The following is a 20,369-nucleotide window of genomic DNA, read 5'->3' on the forward strand; positions in this document are numbered from 1 at the left end:
ACTTCTATATTCAACCCAGTCTCTAAAGGAACACATTCTGTCCTTCTAAAAGACAACTTGTGTCATCTTCTCTAGGGGTAGATAGGACCAATCTCTCTCCTCTCTTTCCATCTCTTTGACTCTTTCATGCTTCTCTCTCTAGTCCCCAAAGTAAATGTAGATGACCCCATTCTGGTCATCTAATATACTGCCCAACATAAAGGTATTAAGTTGAGTGGCTGGAAGCAAAGTGGAACCCTTGAAAATAATAGGGAATTTAGGAAGAGGGGAGGATTTTTGAGGGGAGAGATGATGAATTCAGTTTTGGATGTATTGAGCTTAAGATGTCTATCAGATATCTGGGCTGCAATGGTTAGAGATGTGATATGAGATCAGGAAGGAAGTTAGGGCTGGGTAAATAAACCTGCATAGAGATGGTAGTTGAATCCATGGGAGCTGATGAGATCACCAAGTGAAATAAGTATAGAGGGGGAAAAGAAACGGACCAAGGAAAGAGTTATGGAAACTCTAATGGTTAATGAGTGTGACCTGGATGAAGATCCAACAAAGGAGGCTGAGAAGGAGCAGTCAGAAAGGTTGGAGGAGAACCAGGAGAAAGCAGTGTTGGAAAATCAAGAGAGAAAAGAATGTCTAGGAGAAGAAGGTGATTGGCACAGAGTCAAAAGTCTGTAAAGAGGTCAAGAAGGATGAGATTGAGAAAGATATACAATGAGTAAGAAGATGATTGATAACTTTAGAAAGAGAAGTTTCTCTTGAATGATGAAGTCAGAAACCTGGATGCTGAGATTTAAGAAGAGAGTAAGAGAAAACGAAGTGAAAAAATTGCTTATAGACAAGTCTTCTCAAGGAAGATTTTGTTTAATTACAAAAATGAGACAAGCTAGACATAGGATTATGGCTAAAAGAGATGGCTGGATAGAATTGTGGTTTTAAGGACAGAGAAAATGGGGGCATGTTTGTAGACAGTAAGGAAGCACTCAGTAAAACTGAAGATAGATGAGAGAGTGGGGTGATAAGGGGAAACAATAAGCTAGATGATGGAATGGAATGGAACCACTTGGATTTATAGAGGGGTTTGCCTTAGTAATAAGGCTCACCTTTTGATGTGACACAAGGATGATTGAGGAGAAAGTTATGGAGGTCATCTTAGTGAGGTGAGTTCAGAAGGAGAGTAAAAGAAAGACATCTTGGTGAATGATCTCATAGCTTTGGAAAGAACTAAAACATTGAGGAATTAAAGGCCACCATGATGATAAAGAATAGATTTTTAGGGTTATAAGGCATAATGAAAGGCAGAAAGACAGAATATACTGATCAGATAAAAGAATTTCAGAGTTCATAAATAATGGAAATGGTGCATTTGTGGGTGGGTTATGACCATTTCCATACAGAGCTGAGATGGAGTCAGGAGTGGGTTTTGGGGAATGAGTAAGTTGAGAAACTTAGATGGGTAGGATATTTGAATGAGAATCACTAAGAAGTCCTTTAATATAAGGTCAGGATTTGGGTAGGAAATACTATGAAGCAGCCATTGAACTCATTGAGGAAAGGAGTATCCTGAAGATCAGTAGATAATAGTCACCAGAATCAGGATTGGGTGATAAATAGGTATTCTTCAAAGGAACAAAGGTTACTGACTGATGGCGGCAGAAGGAGAATCTAGAAACCTGGAAGTGGAAATGAAGAGTAAGGAGTATTTTAACTTAAGGATATTGGAAAGTACAACTAGTACTGGAAAGGGTGGCCTGGTAAGCCTTGTCATTAGGAGGGACCCAGGTCTCAATGCATGCAAAAATATGGAAAGAGAGGAAAGAAAAATTAAGATGAAAGATTATTTACAGTGGAGCAGGTAATCCAGAGAGCACAATGAAAAGGGCAGGTAGATTTAGGGGTTTTAGTGAGAATAACGATAAGGGAGCTATCAGTAGTAGGCCATAAAAAGGGTTTAACGGTGACCATTGGGAGTTCAGAATCAATAGGCTGGGAATGAGAATGTGGGTATTTATTCATCATTGAAGATTGAATTCAGATAGTTTATTATTGTCCATAGAGGTTTAACCCGGGGTGGAGTAGTCCCAAGGAATCAGGCAGCAATGTGTACTGGAAAAGGAATTGGTGGAAATGGTAGCCATGTGGGATTGTAGAATGGTGGTTGGAGAGAGTACCTGGAACCTGATGCAAAGTATCATAGATTTCTACATACATATATGAAATGAATGGAAAAACATTTATTAAATACTCTATATCAACCTCTGTGCCAAATGCTGGAGATACAATTAGAAAAGTGAAATTGTGATGGACTTGATGATGGACCAACTCAAAGGGTTGATTACCTAACTGTATATTATAGTATGGATAATAGACATTCTTTATCCCTTTGGTTGGTCTTGTATTTATTGCTAGGTCAATCTTTTTGAGGGAACATGATCGATCTCACTGAGCCTTTTCATTGAGAAGGATCTGTTAAATTTGGGACTTGATGCTGCAATAAGCATAGAATCATTTGCCAAAATAACAAACAAAAACAAAAAACACACATCAGGAGAAATTCACAATGTCAGGAATTTCTTTTGCTTAGAGATTATATAGGACATTCCTCCATAATAGAACCAGACACATTTGTCAGAACTGTCTCCTTTATTCCTCACTTGATTCTATTCAGAGGATTGCTGAAGAGTTATTTGTCAGTCAACAAGCATATACTATGCACCCACTGGGCACTAGACACTCACGAAACACTGAGATTTGAGAGAAAGGGAAAAGGCTGTTCTTGTTCTCAAAGAGCTCCCATATTACTGGTAATCAGAGACAACATGAAAACAACTATATAGAAGCAAGCTATATGCAGGAAAAAACGGAGAGAATCAACAAAGAGGAAGCACAAGCACTAAAGGAGATTGATAAAAGCTTCTTATAGAAGGTGGGATTTTAGCTGAGATCTAAAGGAAGCCTAGGAAGCCAGGGAAGCCAGAAGGTAGAGATGAAGAGGAAGAGAATTCCAGAGGAATTTCAGTGAAATAGCCTAAAGCTATAGGCAATACCCTCTTGGAAGAAAACCTTTAAGCCATCAAACTAGTGGAATAACCTCACCAATTGGACTGTGTTCAGAGGGAGTGAATAGAATTGGTCTCAGAATGAAAAAAACTCCTTAAGTCTTATCTATTAATCTTCAATCATTGCAATCTTTTTTAGAAGAGAGAGTTTTCACATTGGAAGTTCTCTACAGTTACAAGATTGGAGATCCTTCTTTCATTCACATTCTATACAAGATGGGTGACAGACTTTTCTTAATCATTATTACATCATTGTCATCAATAACCTTAACATCTACCACCATAATTTGCCAGAACCAGGGGTTTTCTGGGTGCTACTGGATACATTTGCGCTTAAGCTAGTCCTAACTCAGGATAGAGGGGATAATAAGAGAGAAGAAAATAAGTAAAATCTTTTCTCTGTCAAGCTGAAGCTAACCCTAAATATAGGGGGAAATACGAGGGCAATGGGCAGAGATCATTTTATTTTTGATTTTGTTTCTGAAGTGCCTAATACAATACTTACAGAGAGTGGGCACTTTAAAAAAATTGTTGCTGATGCAATGATCCAGGACAATTCTGAGGGACTTATGAGAAAGAACACTATCCACATCCAGAGAAAGAACTGTGGGAGTAGAAACACAGAAGAAAAAACACCTTCTTGATCACATGGTACGATGGGGATATGACTGAGGATGTAGACTCTAAATGATCGCCTTGGTGCAAATATCAATAATATGGAAATGGGTCATGATCAATGACACATGTAAAACCCAGTGAAATTGCATGTTGGCTATGGGAGGGGGTGGGAAGAGGGGGAGAGAAAGAACATGATTTATGTAACCATGGAAAAATATCCTTAATTAATTAATTAAACTTTTAAAAAATTGTTCCTGAATTAAATTGTCAAAAGGTCTCCCCCCCCCATTATTCACTGAAGAGTGTTTTGCTCAAAGGAAGAATCTTCATTGCTTCATTGCCTTCATTTTTTTTTAAACCCTTACCTTCCATCTTGGAGTCAATACTGTGTATTGCTCCAAGGCAGAAGAGTGGTAAGAGCTAGGCAATGGGGCAATGGGGCTAAATGACTTGCCCAGGGTCACACAGCTGGGAAGTGTCTGAGATCAGATTTGAACCTAGGACCTCTCGTCTCTAGGTCTGGCTCTCAATCCACTGAGATACCCAGCTGCCCCCATTGTTGCCCTCCTTTTACATCACTCCCCACCCAGGAACTTCATCATCCTAAAATATCACATTAACCTAAATACTCATATCTCCTCAATACTCTCTTCCTCTCTAATTGGAGGATGGAATGTTGAGCTTCCACCCAAACTTTCATTTAAGGAGGGAAGCCATGCCAGCCATCTTTTTGCTTCCCTCGTGGTTATACTCCTTTGATCCATCATGCCCCTGTGCCAGGTGTCTTCTCTCTTCTTTTCCTTCTATGCCTTTTAGCTTTTTGTGTGTGTCATCTTCTCCTGTTAGATTATAAGCTCCTGGAGGGTAGATATTGTCTTTCTTTTGTGCATTTGTATCCACAGTACTTAGCACTGTGCCTGGCACATAGTACTTACATAATTAATGTTTATCGACTGCTTGACAGACAGAATGAATGAATCTGGGCTGGACAACTTTTATAGACCAAATCAAGCCAACCTTCATGACATCAGGCAAGATTTTCTTTCTTTTTTTTTCTTTAACTTCTGTCTTAGAGTCAATGCTGTATATTGGCCCCAAGTCAGAAGAGTGGTAAGGGCTGGGCAATGGGAGTAAGTGACTTGCCCAGGGTCACACAGCTGGGGAGTGTCTGAGGTCAGATTTGAACCTAGTACCTCCTGTGTCGAGATCTGACTCAATCCACTGAGCCACCCAGCTGCCCACTCAGGCAAGATTTTCAAGGGAGACAGGCTATAATTCCTCTATCCTATGCTCTGGAAAAGTGAATTAAGTATAGATAATCTTTCATGCATACCACCACTATGTACTGCTGAGAAACTATCTGACATATAGAAGAATCATTTTTAATTATTCATATGTCTTTTAACAAGTTCTCTGCTCTGGAAATTATAGTAACCCAAGTTGCATTTTGTACACAAGATGGCACTCTTAACCTTTCTACTTCATGACTTCTGCTGCTGCTTTGGGCAGAAATGGAGATTTGACAGAACAAATGAAAGAAAACCCAATTATTTATCCAGGTAGAAAGTCTTGTCTTTAAGTTTGAGTTACTAATAGCAAAATGGTTCAAAGTTTCCTTTATTCCTCCCTGGCTATCTTAAAATTCAGAAATTATCTTGAGGCAAGTTGAAACTATATTTCAAGAAATTTAGTAATTAAATAGGAATGGGCAGCTAGGTGGCTCAGTGAACTGAGAACCAGGCGCAGGGATGGAAGTTCCTAGGTTCAGATCTGTCCTCAGACATTTCTTAGCTGTCTGACTCTGGGCAAATCACTTACCCCAAATTGTCTAGCCCTTACTGCTCTTCTGCATTGGAACCAATACATAGTGTTGATTCTAAGAAGGAAAGTAAGAGTTTAAAAAAAAAAAGAAACTTGTAATTCAATGCAGTAGAAGTCAATTAAAAGGCATAAATCCAGATACAAGGAAAAAAACAAGTGATTTAATTTTCTATTCATATTGAAATGCTTTTAATCAAGCTGAGTTCAAGGCTCTGTTACTGAAGCATCTGCATGTTCAGCCACTCTAACTGGGACTTGGAGTAAAGCAGGCATTGGAGCATAGTCTTGTTTCTTGATTCAAGCCCTGACTTTCAAAAAGGCTATATCATTCAAAACATTTTTTAAAACTGTAGAGTTAGTTTCTTAGTACGTATAGTCAAAATAGCCATGCACATTAATTAGACTCTACTTAAATGGTAGGAAAGAAGTCCTAACTGAAAAAAAAGAAATCTTTGTCACAAGTTTCTGTGTTAAAGACCTTATTTCTAAGCTACAAAGGGAATTGATTTAAATCATAAGAACAGGAGACATGCCCTGATGGACAAAGGCAAAAGGATATGAAGAAGCAGTTTTCAAAGGAAGAAATCCAAGCTACCAATGGCCATGAGAAAATGCTTCAAATCGGTAATGGGGAAATGTAAATTAAAACAACTGTGAGTCAGCTTATCCCCATGTTTAGCAAAGCGGACAAAAGAATAAAAAGACAAATGTTGGAAGGACTCAGTGAAAATGTTTAATAATACCAATAGTTTAATTAAAGTTTGTAAGTAGCTAATATTTAATAGTTAGTTACGGTTTTCAAAGTGCTATATAAATATACTCTCATTTAGGGGGTTTGTCCCTTGATTGAGGAATGGCTGAACAAATTGTGGTATATGATGATGGTGGAATACTATTGAGCTCTAAGGAATGATGAACTGCTTGATTTCTATAAGACCTGGAAAGAAGTACATGACCTGATGTGGAGTGAAATGAACAAAACCAGGAGAGCATTATACACAGTTACTGAAACACTGTGGGATGATCAAATGTAATAGACTTTGCTACTAACAGCAATGCAATGATCCAGGACAATTCTGAGGGACTGATGAGAAAGAATGTTATCCATATCTGGAGAAAGAACTATGGGAGTAGACATGCAGAAAAAAAAACATATGATTTATCACTTATTTATATGGGTATATGACTTGGGGGGTGTTTTAAAAGATTACTTTATTACAAAAATAAATAATATGGAAATAGGATTTGAGTAATAATATATGTATAACCCAGGGGAATTGCTTGTCAGTTCCGGGAGGGGGGGGCAGAGGGAAGAAAGGAGGCAGACAAGAAGAATCATAAAACCATGGAAAATTAAAAAAAAACTAAAACTAAAATAAAATAAATATATTTGTATTTAATCTGCACAACAACCCTGGGAAGTAGGTACTATTATTATCCTCATTTTACATATGAGGAAACTGAGCCTGAGAGGGTAAATGAATTTACCCAAGACTGCACAGTCAATAAGTAAATGAGGCATATTTGAGTTCAGGTTTTCCTTTATCGAGTTTAACATTCTTTCTACTTCTCTATCTAGCTACTTAGATGACCTAAAACTGGGTACTTCTTAGCAGCCTTTTCTACCACTTTTCAATTGCATTCCACAAGCAGGAATGGAGCATTAAAGACATTAATGGTTGTGCTCACTTTAGCAGCATGTACTGTATATTAAAATTGGGATGATACAGAGATTAGTGTGACCCCTGTGCAAGGATGACATGCAAATTTGTGAAACATTCCATGTTTTCTATTGCAGCTCTTTTTGTGGTGGCAAAGAATTGGAAATAGAGGGGATATCCAACAATTGGGGAACAGCTGAACAAATTGTGGTATGACGATGGTAATGGAATATTATTGTGTTATAAGAAATGATGAGCAGAATGATTTCAGGAAAAAGCTGGAAAGACCTATGTGAACTGATACAGAGTGAAATAAGTAGAACCAGGTGAACATTGTACACTGCAATAGCAATATTGTACAATGATCAACTGTAAAAGACTTAGCTATTCTCAGCAATACAATGATCCAGGACAAGGACGTAGGACAAAGAATGCTATCCACCTCCAGAGAAAAAAATTGTCAGTCAGAAGGCAGATCAAAATGTATGATTTTCCACTTTAGTTTATTTGTGTTTTTATTTTGTAGTTTTGGTTTTATATGAGTATTCTCTTATAACAATGACCAATATAAAAATGTGTTTTACATGATTATACATATATAATATATACATAATATAATATATAGATATGTAACCCAGATCAAATTGATTACCATCTCTTTGGGGGGGGGATGGAGACATTTTGGATTTTACAATTTTGAAAACATATTAAAAATTATTATAATATATAATTGGGAAAATAAAAAATATTTTTAAACCCTTACATTCTATCTTAGAATCAATACTGCATATTGGTTCCAGGGCAGAAGAATGTTAAGGGCTAGGCAATGGGGGTCAAGTGACTTGCACAGGGTCACCCAGGTAGAAAGTGTCCTTGAACCCAGGACCTCCCGTCTCTAGGCCTGACTCTCAATCACTGAGCCACCCAGCTGCCCCCCAAAATTAAATATTTTTAAGAGACTAATGGTCATTTCACATTTTTATCTCTTTTGTGGGTTTCCAAGACTATAGAATTCATCAGCTACTAGCCAAAATATTAGCCAAAAAATCACTCAACATTTAGTTGCCTCCAATCTACAGAGGCATTCTGTTGCAAGTATCAAAATCTGTGTTCTTCTGTCGTAACTATCTAGAAATCTGAGTCACCTTCACGCCATTATGAGGGATTGGAGTAGAATCACAATGAAGGAAAATTTTACAGTTAGCTCTATTGCATATTATGTGAACAGATATTTTTCTTGGTCCTTTTGTATCCTAATTCTGTCTACCAGCATGTAGCTATGCTCCTAACTGTCTCCCACAAATTTGACAAGTGTATCATCAATGCTTTCTTAAAAAAAACAACAAACTTACTTTCTGCCCAAGAATCAATACTGTGTATTGGTTCCAAGGTTGAAGAATGGTAAGGGCCAGGCAATGGGGGTTAAGTGACTTGCCCAGGGTCACACAGCTAGGAATTATTTGATGCCATTGAACCTAGGACTTCCCATCTCTAGGCCTGACTACCCACTGAGGCATCTAGCTGCCCCTCATCAATGCTTTTTTTGAAGTGACTAATAAAAATGTTGAACGGGCCACAGCAAATGGTTGAACACTATATATATATATATATCACAGGAAATATCCTGCTAGATTAACACCAGGGCTTTTACTCAGTTCTCTTTGGAATCAGTCATTTAACCAATTTCAAATAAACATGCCTGTACTTTTATTCAGTTCTCATCACTTCATCTTATCTACATGGATATCCTGAGAAACAGTGTTAAATGCCTTGCTGAAATATATGTAGGCTCTATTTACAGCATTCCTTGGATCTGCTACTTAAGCAACCTTTTAAAAAGAGAAGATAAAGTTTGGCATAACACCTTTCCTCTATAATCATCTCCAATTTATCCTGTCTCTATCTTAACATGCAGTATTAATATGTAGTAATTTACATGTTGTCTCCACCATTAAACTGTCAGCTCCTTGAAAGCGGGGACTTTTTGTTTTGTTTTGTGTTGCCTTTCTTCATAATCTCAGTACTTAGCATAGAGCCTGGTATAGATGATAGGTGCTTAACAAATATATTGACTGATTTGTACGTAGTTTTTGATGAGCACATTTTAGCTTGTAGTGACCATTACTTAACTTCTTAAGCCTTATAAGCCAGTCTTGTAGAACCCTACTAAGAATTTAAGACAAGCTCAGTGGTAACTCTCATTTGAAGTATATATTACTTTCTTTGCAAAATCTATACATTTGCTCATCCCTGGCCCCATATTTATTCATTCTTTCATCATCCATCCATTCATTCTTTCAATAAATATTTATTAAGTTCCAAATGTATGCAGAGTACTGTTCTAAACACTGTGAGAACTTTGATGGTCAGGGAGAACCCTGAACTTACAGTCTTGTAACAGGACTTGACCTCATTAAGATACACCTAGCTTTTCTTTTACCATCTTTTCATTTATCTTAGGTTTCAATTTCATTTTAATGATTTCTATGCTGGACTTCCCAAGTTAGAGAATATTCTTATAGGTAGAATAAGTACAAGAAGATAAGAATGTGCTCTGTCCTCTCTCTTCCTCTGACATCCATTATTACCATTCTATCCCCCCAATCAGTGACCCTTTTCATGTTTGCCTTTCATCTCTAATACAGTCTTTTAAAAAAGTCTTTGTATTTCTTAGCATTCATGGCAAGCCTCAGCTCTTTCTGGGTTTTAGAGACTTACCATCACCCTTACACAAATATGCCATTCATTCAAATTCAATCTCAGTCCATCTCCTCTATATGATGATTGAAAATCTCAGGTAATCAATGAATTGCATGGGTATCAATGCATCAGCCTCTTCAGACACCTTTCATTTTTCATAGTCTTTGGAATCCTTTACGTTTATGTCATAACTTAAAAGCTTCCCACCTGCACTTGATCCTGCTTCCCTAAAGAATCATAGGTCGGTAACATTGCACAGGCATTCTATCTCATGGTGGTTGGTGTAATAAGGTAGTTATGCCCATGACCGTGATTTATTTATGTTTTTGCCATGTGAAAGAACCTTGAAATACCACTTGCACTGTTTGCCTCTAACAAATTAGACATGCTAAATGTTTCAGTTTCAGTTTAGATGTAGCCAATTCTATAAGTTTAAGTGGCTTTCTATCTCCCAGGATAATAAGTGGAGAAAGAAGTAAGCGGCTTTGTGGCTGAAACAATTTTCAGAAGTAGATACAGAAATAAGGACGGGTACAAGGCAAATAGAATATTATAAACAGTTTTTGAATGAATGGATGAAATACAGAAATACCCTAAAAATCAAATGTGTTTTTAATCATTATTATTAGAGATGTTAGTATATCCTGAGAGTATATTCTCTGAGATTTGGTTATTCATTTGTTAAGTTACAAAGTTTAAAAATGTAATTATTTTTTCATAATTCATTTTATTTTTCTGAATTTCTAAATTAATAAAGGATTCTTTGGATTTGTTTTTCTTTTGAGACCCTTTCCCAGTCTAACATTTTTGATTCTATGAGGCCAAGGATATAAAAGTAATAATAACTAAGCATTCTATTTTTTGAATTTTTGTTCAGTGAAAATGAATCTTAGTTCAAAATAATCAGAAGGAAAAGTATATGAAAATCTGAGCTTCTGGGTAGCTGGAGGCTGGAATTAAGTGGCTATGAACTATTGGCTTTATTTAATCTCCAGCCATATAGAAAGATAACCACATTACTTTGGTAATTATAGAGCAATCAGAGTGATTAGCTTGAGGTAAACCTATCTGGCTGGGTAATAGGAATACTGTAAACATTTTGTCAGCTTGCACATTTTGCAGACAAGCTGTAAGGAAACATTAGCTTGTTAAGGCTCTTCCTTGAAGCTTTGCCTTATGGGGGCACTGACTACATTTTTTTTAGTGTCTCTGGCTTAATCTGCTCTCTTTAATATCTATTCAGCCAAGTCAACCTGTCAGAAGGGGAACTCGGGAGGAAGCAGACTGGGGGTACATTTCTGGGATACTGGTACAATGATGTTCCAGGTACAAAAGGCAAGCCATCAGTCTTTATTATTTCTGATGCTTCCTTCTTTACTCTCCCCTCTGTTTCTAATCCTTTGCAAAGTGAAATGATTGTAATAGGTGAGCATTAGGAAAAAATGTCTTTTGTTTTTTTCTCCTGGGTGAATTCAAGACTCCCCCCCACCCCACCCCATATTACTATTATATTCTAGGCTCATAACATCATAGAATCTGAATTGGAAAGAACCTTAAAAGTCATTGGGCTGAACTCTTTAATTTCAGAGATAAATCATAATAGAAATAGATAGCATTTATACATCACTTTGAGGTTTGCAAAATTCTTTACAAACTTGTTCTCATTTTATCCTTGCAACAACTCTGAGAGGTAGATGTTGTTATTATGCCCATTTTACAGATGAAGAAAACCAGGTTCAGAGAAGTCAAGTGACTTACTTAGGGTAACACAGGCAGGAAGTGACAGTCAAGATGTGAACCTAAATATTCCTGACTAAACTCTGTTATTTCTGCTCCATGCTGCCTCTATTTCACTTTAGAATATCAATAGTTTAATTGGTGTGCATTCTCCTTTTATTGCTGTGAATCACAATGACCTTATAGATGATCTTTTCAAGTTTTTGTGGACAAAAGTACCCTGCTCTAGTTTTCCCTAATGCTAGTCATGGGAAAGATTTAGATTTAGATCCTCTGACTCCCAATTTTCTGATTTGTAAAATGGAGCAGATGCAAATACTTAAATTAACTAACTGTCTAATGGAGCTATTGTGAAGATCAAAGGAGATAGTGTGTGCAAGGAATAGGGATAGAGATGGGACTATTTATTTCATTGATTTAGGGAACTCCTGGATGAAGTAAGTCCATGTACCTATGCAGACAGGTATAGTTTCTACAATTTATAGTCCCAGAGTTTAGAGTACTGATAGATTAAATGATTGATCTAGAATTACATAGCTAATATAAACAAAAGGTGAGATTTGAACCCAGGTCTACCTACCTCTAAGGCCAGCTCTCTAATTACTATGCAAGACTCCTCTCACTTCATGAGCCACTCCATTGCTAGGCCAGGATAGGCTGGCTCTCCATAGAGGACTGGAAAATTTGACCTACTTCATGGATATGGGGCAGTAAGTAGGGTCACTTTCAGGCATCTGAGTTGAGTAAGTCACCCACGGGCTGGGCTGGTTTTGTTTTCAAGCTGTGGGATAAAAGGTAGGTAGAGGAATGATTGAGCTGGCACTCAATAAATATTGATTGATTAGTTCAAGTCTACACATTTTCATTTCCCATATAAAGCCCCAGCTCATCACAATATCCCCTAATCAACATTTTTCACTCCTTTGCTTAGAAAAACCCACATCTAAGTTTTTCAGCTTCTTTTGAGAAGTTGTAAAATTGCAACTCAATAATTCTCTTGTTCATTCTGCCAAAATATGCCCTTGTACTCTCTCTCTCTCTCTGTGTCTCTCTCTGTCTCTATCTGTCTCTCTGTCTGTCTGTCTGTCTCTCTCACACTCTCGCCTCTCTCTCTCCCCTCGTTCTCCTTCTCTCTGTCCCTGTCTTTTTCTGCCTCTGTGTCTCTCATATTTTCCTTAATGTCTTTCTCTCTCTCTCTTGAATTTAAATAATAAACCACATTTATCAATGGTTTAATGATCAGCCACATTTTTAAACATGAAAAAAGCACATTTAAAAGGAAGAGAGAACATTTGAGAACAGATGGATGTTCTCCTAGGAAGAGAGAGGTGGAGGAAGGAAGGTGGGGAATGAGGACTTTTCAGGCTTGGGTTTGTCTCTCTGGGTAGGCTTAGCATCAGATGGTCTTATAGCTCTGAAGTCCACACTGGTTGATGCCTCAGTTTTCTTACCTGTAAGATGAGGATGATAATGATACCTTCCAGGGTTGTTGTGAAGATCAAATGAGATAATATTTGTGAAGCACTTAGCACAGTGTAGCACATAGTAGGTGCTGTATAAAAATGGTTATTTTTATTAAGTCTACTGATTAACCACTTCCCTAAAAAAGCAGATCTTAGATAATGCCTTCAAATGTGCAGAGATAACCATAAAATATATAAAAATAATCCCTGGAAGAGGGTACCTCCAACTAGCTTTTAACAGCATGGAATCAGGAAAGGTCTTGTATAGGAGATTGTACTAACCCTGAACCTTGAAGGAAGCTATAGTTCTAAGCTAAAAATTGAAGATTTGGGTAGTAGTAAGGAATACATTTTAAACAAAGAGGAGAACATATGCAAAGACTTGTAGTGCGGCACCATAATTATCCCATCCCATATTAGTCTTGATGCCTTAACTAGGTGAAAATATCTCTCAAGCAATCAGTCACCAAACATAAAATTGTGTGTGCTAGAAGGCCACTGAACTGTAATCAAATTTCACAAGAATGGTTTTGGGGTAGATATAGGAGATTTTATCTTGCCACAAGGATGATCTAAAAATTACCAACTGAGTTGAGAAGGGATAGATTTCTAAAAACTGATTCAGTTCTTACTTTCTAGTATGCCCTTGAGACAGATCATTTGAGGGGAGAGAGGCACTGGTTTTGGCCTTGACTTGCCAGGTCTTCTCTCTTCCTAACCCACTGAGCTTTGACTGGAGAAAGACCTTGCAAGTTTTAAAGGGTTAAAAGGATTTTGGACTTCCCATTCTTTTGAATTTTAATACCATCCACCAGCTCTGGAAAAGCAGCTTCTGGTGATGTGTCTGCATTGGGAGCAAAGGAAAATCTGGAATTGTATCTTTACAAGCTGCCTCACCAAGAAAGTACACCATGCCTAAGGGCAACTTTTGAACAACTCATAAATGGGAGAAAAAGACTTTCAGTAACTAAAAGCTGGAAGTCAACCCTTTGCCACATGTGATTGCTAAACTTTAGCCCACTTCCTTCTGGACTTTGTATTTACTTGTAGGATGTATCAAAGATATTGGGGATGGGAGTCAGATTTTTGTACCATCTCAGTAAACATTCTTTTAGAGCTATTTAAAACTGCTAATTAAATTGATTCTCAAGTGATAATCTTGAGGAGAATCATACTTGTAGAGGTTCAAGCCAATGGCATTAGAGAACCGCCCTCTACCCTTCAAGAGCACCCCTAGGATCCTGATGGGAAATGTAGATGTCTAGATATGTGAATCCCATTCGTCTTCTGATCTTAAATGAGCTATGCAAAGAATTACAAGTAGCCTAGTTTGACTGGGCTGTAGAGGGTGTGAAGAAACAATAAACCAAGAATAAACAGTATTAAGGAAGTTTGCAATAAATCAGAAAAGGCGAGTTGAAACTAGATTGTGAGTGACTTTGACTGAAAAAAGGAAGAGTTTATATCTTAGAGAGATTGAGAACATTTTTGAGCAGAGGAATAATATGGGTAGATCTATATTTTAGTCATCTCAATTTGGAGGGCATTTGGAAAATGGACTAGAGAGAAGAATAGAAGACCAAAATAGTGAAGTTATTACAAAGGTCCAAGAGAGGGCCTCAAGTAGGATGTCAGCTGTCTTGAGTAGAAAGAAAAGTATTGTAATTAAGAGATGGTGTCAGGGTTGCCCAACTTGATGGCTATTTAGATATGAAGAATAAGGGAAAGTGAAGCATCAAGGATGACTTCAATGTTGTGAAATGACTGGAAGAATCATGCTGCCTTTAGTAGGAATAGGAAAGTTGGGAGGGAGGATGGGGTTAAGGGAAAAACTCTTAGTTCTATTTTGGATATGTTGAATTTGAGATTCCTGCATTCATTTGGGGAAGTCTAATAGGTGCTTGAAGATGTGGAATTGGAATTCAGTAGAACTAGATATGTCGATGAACTCTTCTGCATAGAGATACCAAGTGAGTCGGTAAGAGTTAATATCATCATCAAAGAGAATGTATATAGAAAAGAAAGGTTGTGGGGTATGAACAATTACTCAAATCACTGATTCATTCTTCTAACGCACAGATTTGTTCACATCACCCTGTTTGCAAAATCTTCTCTGGTTTTCCAAGACTGATTAATAAAGCAAAATCTCCACTTTAAATTCTAGTTACCTCTTCCTCCTCAGTTTTTGCTCTACTCAGTTTTCCCAATCTTTTATCCCATTACTCTTCACTTGCATACCTTGTTTTCATTTCCTGAAAACATTCCATATTTCTCTTCCTATGTATCTTTATTAAATCACCTGTATTTTTTTCTCTGCTTGGAATGCATCCCCCCCCCACATAACTGCCAGTTGAAACTTTACCAATCATTTAAAGTTCAATTGAAATATTCTCCTTTTCATGAAATCTCTCAGCTAAAAATGCTGTCTTCTTCCTATACATTCATACAGAATTTCATGCCTCATAGATTTTCACATTCAAGTCTGTATTATAATTATTATATACTATTTTCCCTTTCTTGAGTGTAAGTTCCTTACCTTCTCAGCAAATATAAGGCTGGTATACAGTAGTTGCTCAATAGACACTTGATAAATTGAAATATCTGTTGTTGATTTGGATAGATTTTGAGAATTAAGAGGAAATGTACTTTTATGTCAATAATACTATGAATGGGAATCAGTAAGACCTGGATTCAAGGCATACATCTGACACTCAACAGCAGTGTGATAATGGTCAAGTTATTCATCCTATTTAAATTTCAGTTTTGTCATCTGCAAAATGGATATAATGATAACTGTATTATCTAGCAGCATTGTTCTGAGACTCAAATAAGATAATGTTTATAAAGTCCTTTTCAGTTTTTAAAACATTGTATAAATGTTTTTGTTTTTATTCTTATAGATTTGTTTTTGGAAACAGATAAAAAGTATTTTAAATACATTTAGGGTCTCCATATTTAAATAAAGGTTAATATGAATTCTGTTGAAGACCCATTTTGGCATAAAAAAGATCTAATTTAATTCAGATCAATATTTTCTTCTTTCAAGATCTTTTTGGATCCTGGCTTTTTCATTCAGTAGGTTAGAAAACAATTCTAGTTCTGACATACCTTCTATGCCTTCATTATTGATAAGAAAGACCACAGAACCAAGCAGAAATTCACTAGAGACCTTCTTCCAAGATTACATTCAACCTGATCATGATGGAATACTACTGCACCATCAGAAATGATAAACAGGCTAATTAAAAAAACACAGTGAAAGACCTATATGAAGTTATGAAGAGAAATTTGAACAGAACCAAGATTATATACAGCAACAGAAATAGTATTTGAAGAATGACATGCATGTCCACCACCAAAGAAAGAACTGATAATTAGAAGTAAGCAAGACAGTTTCATATATACACAAATCTTTTTGTAAAATGATGCTTTCTCCAATGGAGGGAGGGAAGGAGAGGGAAGAAGCTACCTAGGTATTTTAATGTAACAAATGAACAAATAAATAATTTTTAAAGGATGATATAGAACCATTAATTATGGCTCTTTTGGTCCAATCATTCAACTAGTTCCAAATCACTTAATTTCACTAACATCTGGTTCCCACCATTCTCCATCTTATCCACAAGAATTAAATGAGAAATTTTGCAAGATGTTTTGCTAAAATTATGGTAAACTCTATCTCCAGATTCCCAAAAATGCAATAAGTGATATCCTTAATTTCTGAAAGAGCAGTGGAATTGGATTTGAACTTGATTTGAAAAGTGAAAATCTACTTCTCATGAGCATCATTCAATGTCAATTCTTTAATGAGAAATATTATCATTCAGCCATTACAACTACATGGAGTTAGGAAGCAGAAATTGAAGACTAGTCAATAGGAAATGCCTATATTCTCTGTGAGTGAAAATAAACACCGAATTTGAGAGCCTCTGTTTTCCCGAAGCACTAGTAAATACTCAGAACAGAGACTTCATGTAAAGTGCCCATGTGCTTATAATTATCCAAACATTGTAGATCCCCAGTGTGGAATTTCATATATTTATTGAGTCCATTTTAATGTTTACAAAGTTGGAAGAATTTTTTCAAAACCCAATCTGGCCCTAAATAGAAAAGGGAGCTTCCTATCTCCCTGATTTGCCGTATTGGATTTGGTAAAAAAAGTTCTATCAGTTCTGTAGTGCAGTGCTGTTCAAATTCTCTGGCCATGAGGTGCTTTGGAGTTTGAAAGATACTGACAGAGCTATACATGTGACTCTTGGGATTGGGACAGGGACTCAGGGTACAGCATTTCCTGAGGATAGAGGGTAATTAGGGAAATTGTGGAGCAAAATAGAAGCATTAAGTTGATTTCCACATCAAAAAGTGATGCAAATAAGAAGTATTTTTGACAGTTACCTGTAGGAGAGGCACTGGCCCCATGATTTCATTGCTATATGGAATTCCCAAATGAAAACACTTCCTCAAGCAATAATACACATCCTCATCTTCTCTGCAACTTAATCTTAATCTTGAAGAATTGCCTGCAGCACTGAGATGTTAAACACTAAGATGATTTTCTCAGGGCCACACAGGCAGTAAATATCCAAGGTAGAACTTGAATCTAATTCTTCCTTCTGAAGCCAATAGGGTATCATTATCAATATGTCATCCTCTCTCCACTACTGACAGATACATGATTTGATATTTAACATTTTAGAGAGGAATAATGTTTAAGAAATTTTCTCACAGAGCCCATTTTAAAATCCATTTTGAGGAGTAGAACCATAATAGAATCATCTTTCCTTTCACATCCCTGTCTTGTACTTCAATTCACAATGCCTTTTTTTTTTTAATTCCCTTACTTCTGTGTTAGTATCAGTTTTTAGACAGAATAGCAAGGGTTATGCAATTGGGGTTAAGTGACTTGCCCAGGGTCACACACCTAGGCATTATCTGAGGCCAGATTTGACCCCAGGTCCTCTTGACTCTAGGCTTGGTTCTCTATCTACTGGGTACCTAATTTCCCCCATGATACCTTTTGCTTGTTTATTTTAAGTATCTGGATACCTATTAGCAAACTCCAATATGGTTCTAATCAAGGCTATTGGGGTGAGGGACAGGACATGAAATGCACTGAATCATTAAGGAAGAAAAATGTTGATCTTAATTCACAATAAAGTACTTAAAAAGATCTTGCTGTCAAAAGAGTTTAGACCATTCTTTCCTTAAGGTTTCGGTGTGGTTTTGTTTTGTTCTAAATGAAATCAGGCAATGTAAATAGGGAGATATCAGTGTAAGGGAGTAATCACTGTACTGAGAACCGGAGGGAAGCTGGGATCTCCTCACAGGTTTGGATTGCACTATTTATGTGGCCAAATAACAGACCTGGAATTTGAACTCAATCTTCAGATTCCAGATCCAAAATTTTCATCCTACATAGATCTGGTCCATGTCTTCACAAACGTTTTCCATAAAGAATCTACCCAGTGCATGAAAATCTCTCCCTAGGTTTTTTATTTACTAATTTTTATTCCAAATTTTCAAAAACCAAACCAGAATTTCCATATACAAAGAAAGGATTGTACATGAAATCACAAATCTCTTATATGTTTTAACTTATTTTTCAACTAATTAACATAATAAATTCCACCCACAATTGTCCCAGTTCTGTATCACTGAATTTATCATCCAGGAGTACAACATGTTCATATTAATTAAGTCTAAGCTAGTGGAAATGGCTTCAGTACATGCACGGCTCCATCACTTTTGCTAAATGAGAGAAAATTAACAAATTAATATAGGAACTTTAAAGTTTTACCGAGTTGACACAAAATTCAGACTTTTGGATAAAGTTAGGCATATGGCTGGAGTAAAAACCAAAATTCAAATTTTTTGACCAAGTCAGGAATATGGCTGTAGTCACTGAAACCAGGAAAAACCTGGGCACATCTGTCCCATACTTCATGCATGCTTACATGTATGGACTTACTATATATGAAAGACATGATGTTGGAGGAATATTTTGATGGATGCAATTTAAGATTCCTAATCAAATAAATTTTAGTTATGAACAAAGAATAGAGCAAGATGTTATGTTCTTCACACTTCTCAGCCAATTGTGTAGCTATAAGTTTAGAAAGCCAGACTTCTTCATATTTCAAGTCAATTCAAGTCAAAAGGCACTTTTAAGTACTTTTTATATACTAGAGACCATTTGAAGTATTGGAAATAGAAAAAAAAACCTACTCTCAAGGATTTCACAAGGATTTCAATTGGGGAGAAAATGTGTAAATGGACTAACAAGATATATACATATATATATGTATATATATATATATGATAAATTGGAAATAACTAACTGAGAGACATTAGCATTGTTACCTTTGGTAATGGTAATGATAAGCCATTCTCATCAGTAAAAGAAAGGGAGGGGCAGCTTGGTGGCTTAATATATAGTAGTGATGGCAATGTGCCAAAAAGATATTCAGAGTCCTCTCTGTGGGCATGCCTCCAGTTGCCCACCAGAATTTGTTACTAGAAAGCCAGAGGGACTCAGGGTGGTGCTATTCCCCTCCCCATCTCCATGTACCTGAGGACATTCCTCACTTCACCCACCCCTCTGCCCAGAAGCCCAATGGTAATACTTCCTTTCTCCCCAGCCTGGGGTAAGATGCTAGGGGGCACACATGCTTCATGAGAGCATAGCACAAACAGAAAACTGTTGAGTCTATGGCAAAGGTGATTGCTGTGATGGGGTTGGAGAGGAGCTAGGTTTGAGGGGAGCATAGTTCACAGTGTGGCACATAGCTGGAGGGGAGCAGAGCTGGAGGGGAGTGGAATGCTCAGGCCACTCTCCTCCCCCTCTCCACACATGCCTCTCATTACCCACCCCTCTGCCCAGCAGCCCAATGGGAACACTCCCTCTCTCCCCTGTCTGAGGTGAGGGAGGGGGGCTATGGGGTGAAGTGAGGGGCAAAGCATGGCAGTCAGTCTCTAGGGGGGATGGACATAGCAGTCAGTCTGGGGGGGGGGTTAGGTGGAGGCAGGGCCCAGCATTCCATCTCTAAAAGGCTCACCATCACTGGTACCTAGAGAGCCAAATCTGAAGATGAGAGATTCTGGCCTCAAATCTGACTTCTGGATGTATGACCCTAGGCAAGTCACTTAAATCCTATTACCTAGTCCTTAGCACTCTTCTGCCTTGAAACCAATATTTTGTATCAGTTCTAAGAGAGAAGGTAAGGGTTAATTTTTTTTTTTAATTGCAAGGGATAAGAAAGTTATTTGGGTTAGTTGATGTCTTCTTGGGGTCTTTATGGAAATATTTTCCTATTTAA

At 37.2% G+C, this 20,369-nt stretch overlaps 1 long non-coding RNA gene and 1 other non-coding gene across 3 annotated transcripts in view; both read left to right on the forward strand.

The window, feature by feature from the left end:
- Positions 1-20,369, forward strand: part of LOC103098759 (uncharacterized) — a 54,250-nt gene that overhangs the window by 23,147 nt on the left and 10,734 nt on the right. The window lies entirely within an intron of this gene.
- LOC130458618 (U6 spliceosomal RNA) lies at positions 7,173-7,282 on the forward strand. The gene has a single exon (XR_008918031.1). It is a non-coding gene; the product is annotated as a U6 spliceosomal RNA (small nuclear RNA).

Source organism: Monodelphis domestica, chromosome 3 (genome assembly GCF_027887165.1).
Source record: "Monodelphis domestica isolate mMonDom1 chromosome 3, mMonDom1.pri, whole genome shotgun sequence".
In the NCBI taxonomy this organism is placed as follows: Eukaryota; Metazoa; Chordata; class Mammalia; order Didelphimorphia; family Didelphidae; genus Monodelphis; species Monodelphis domestica.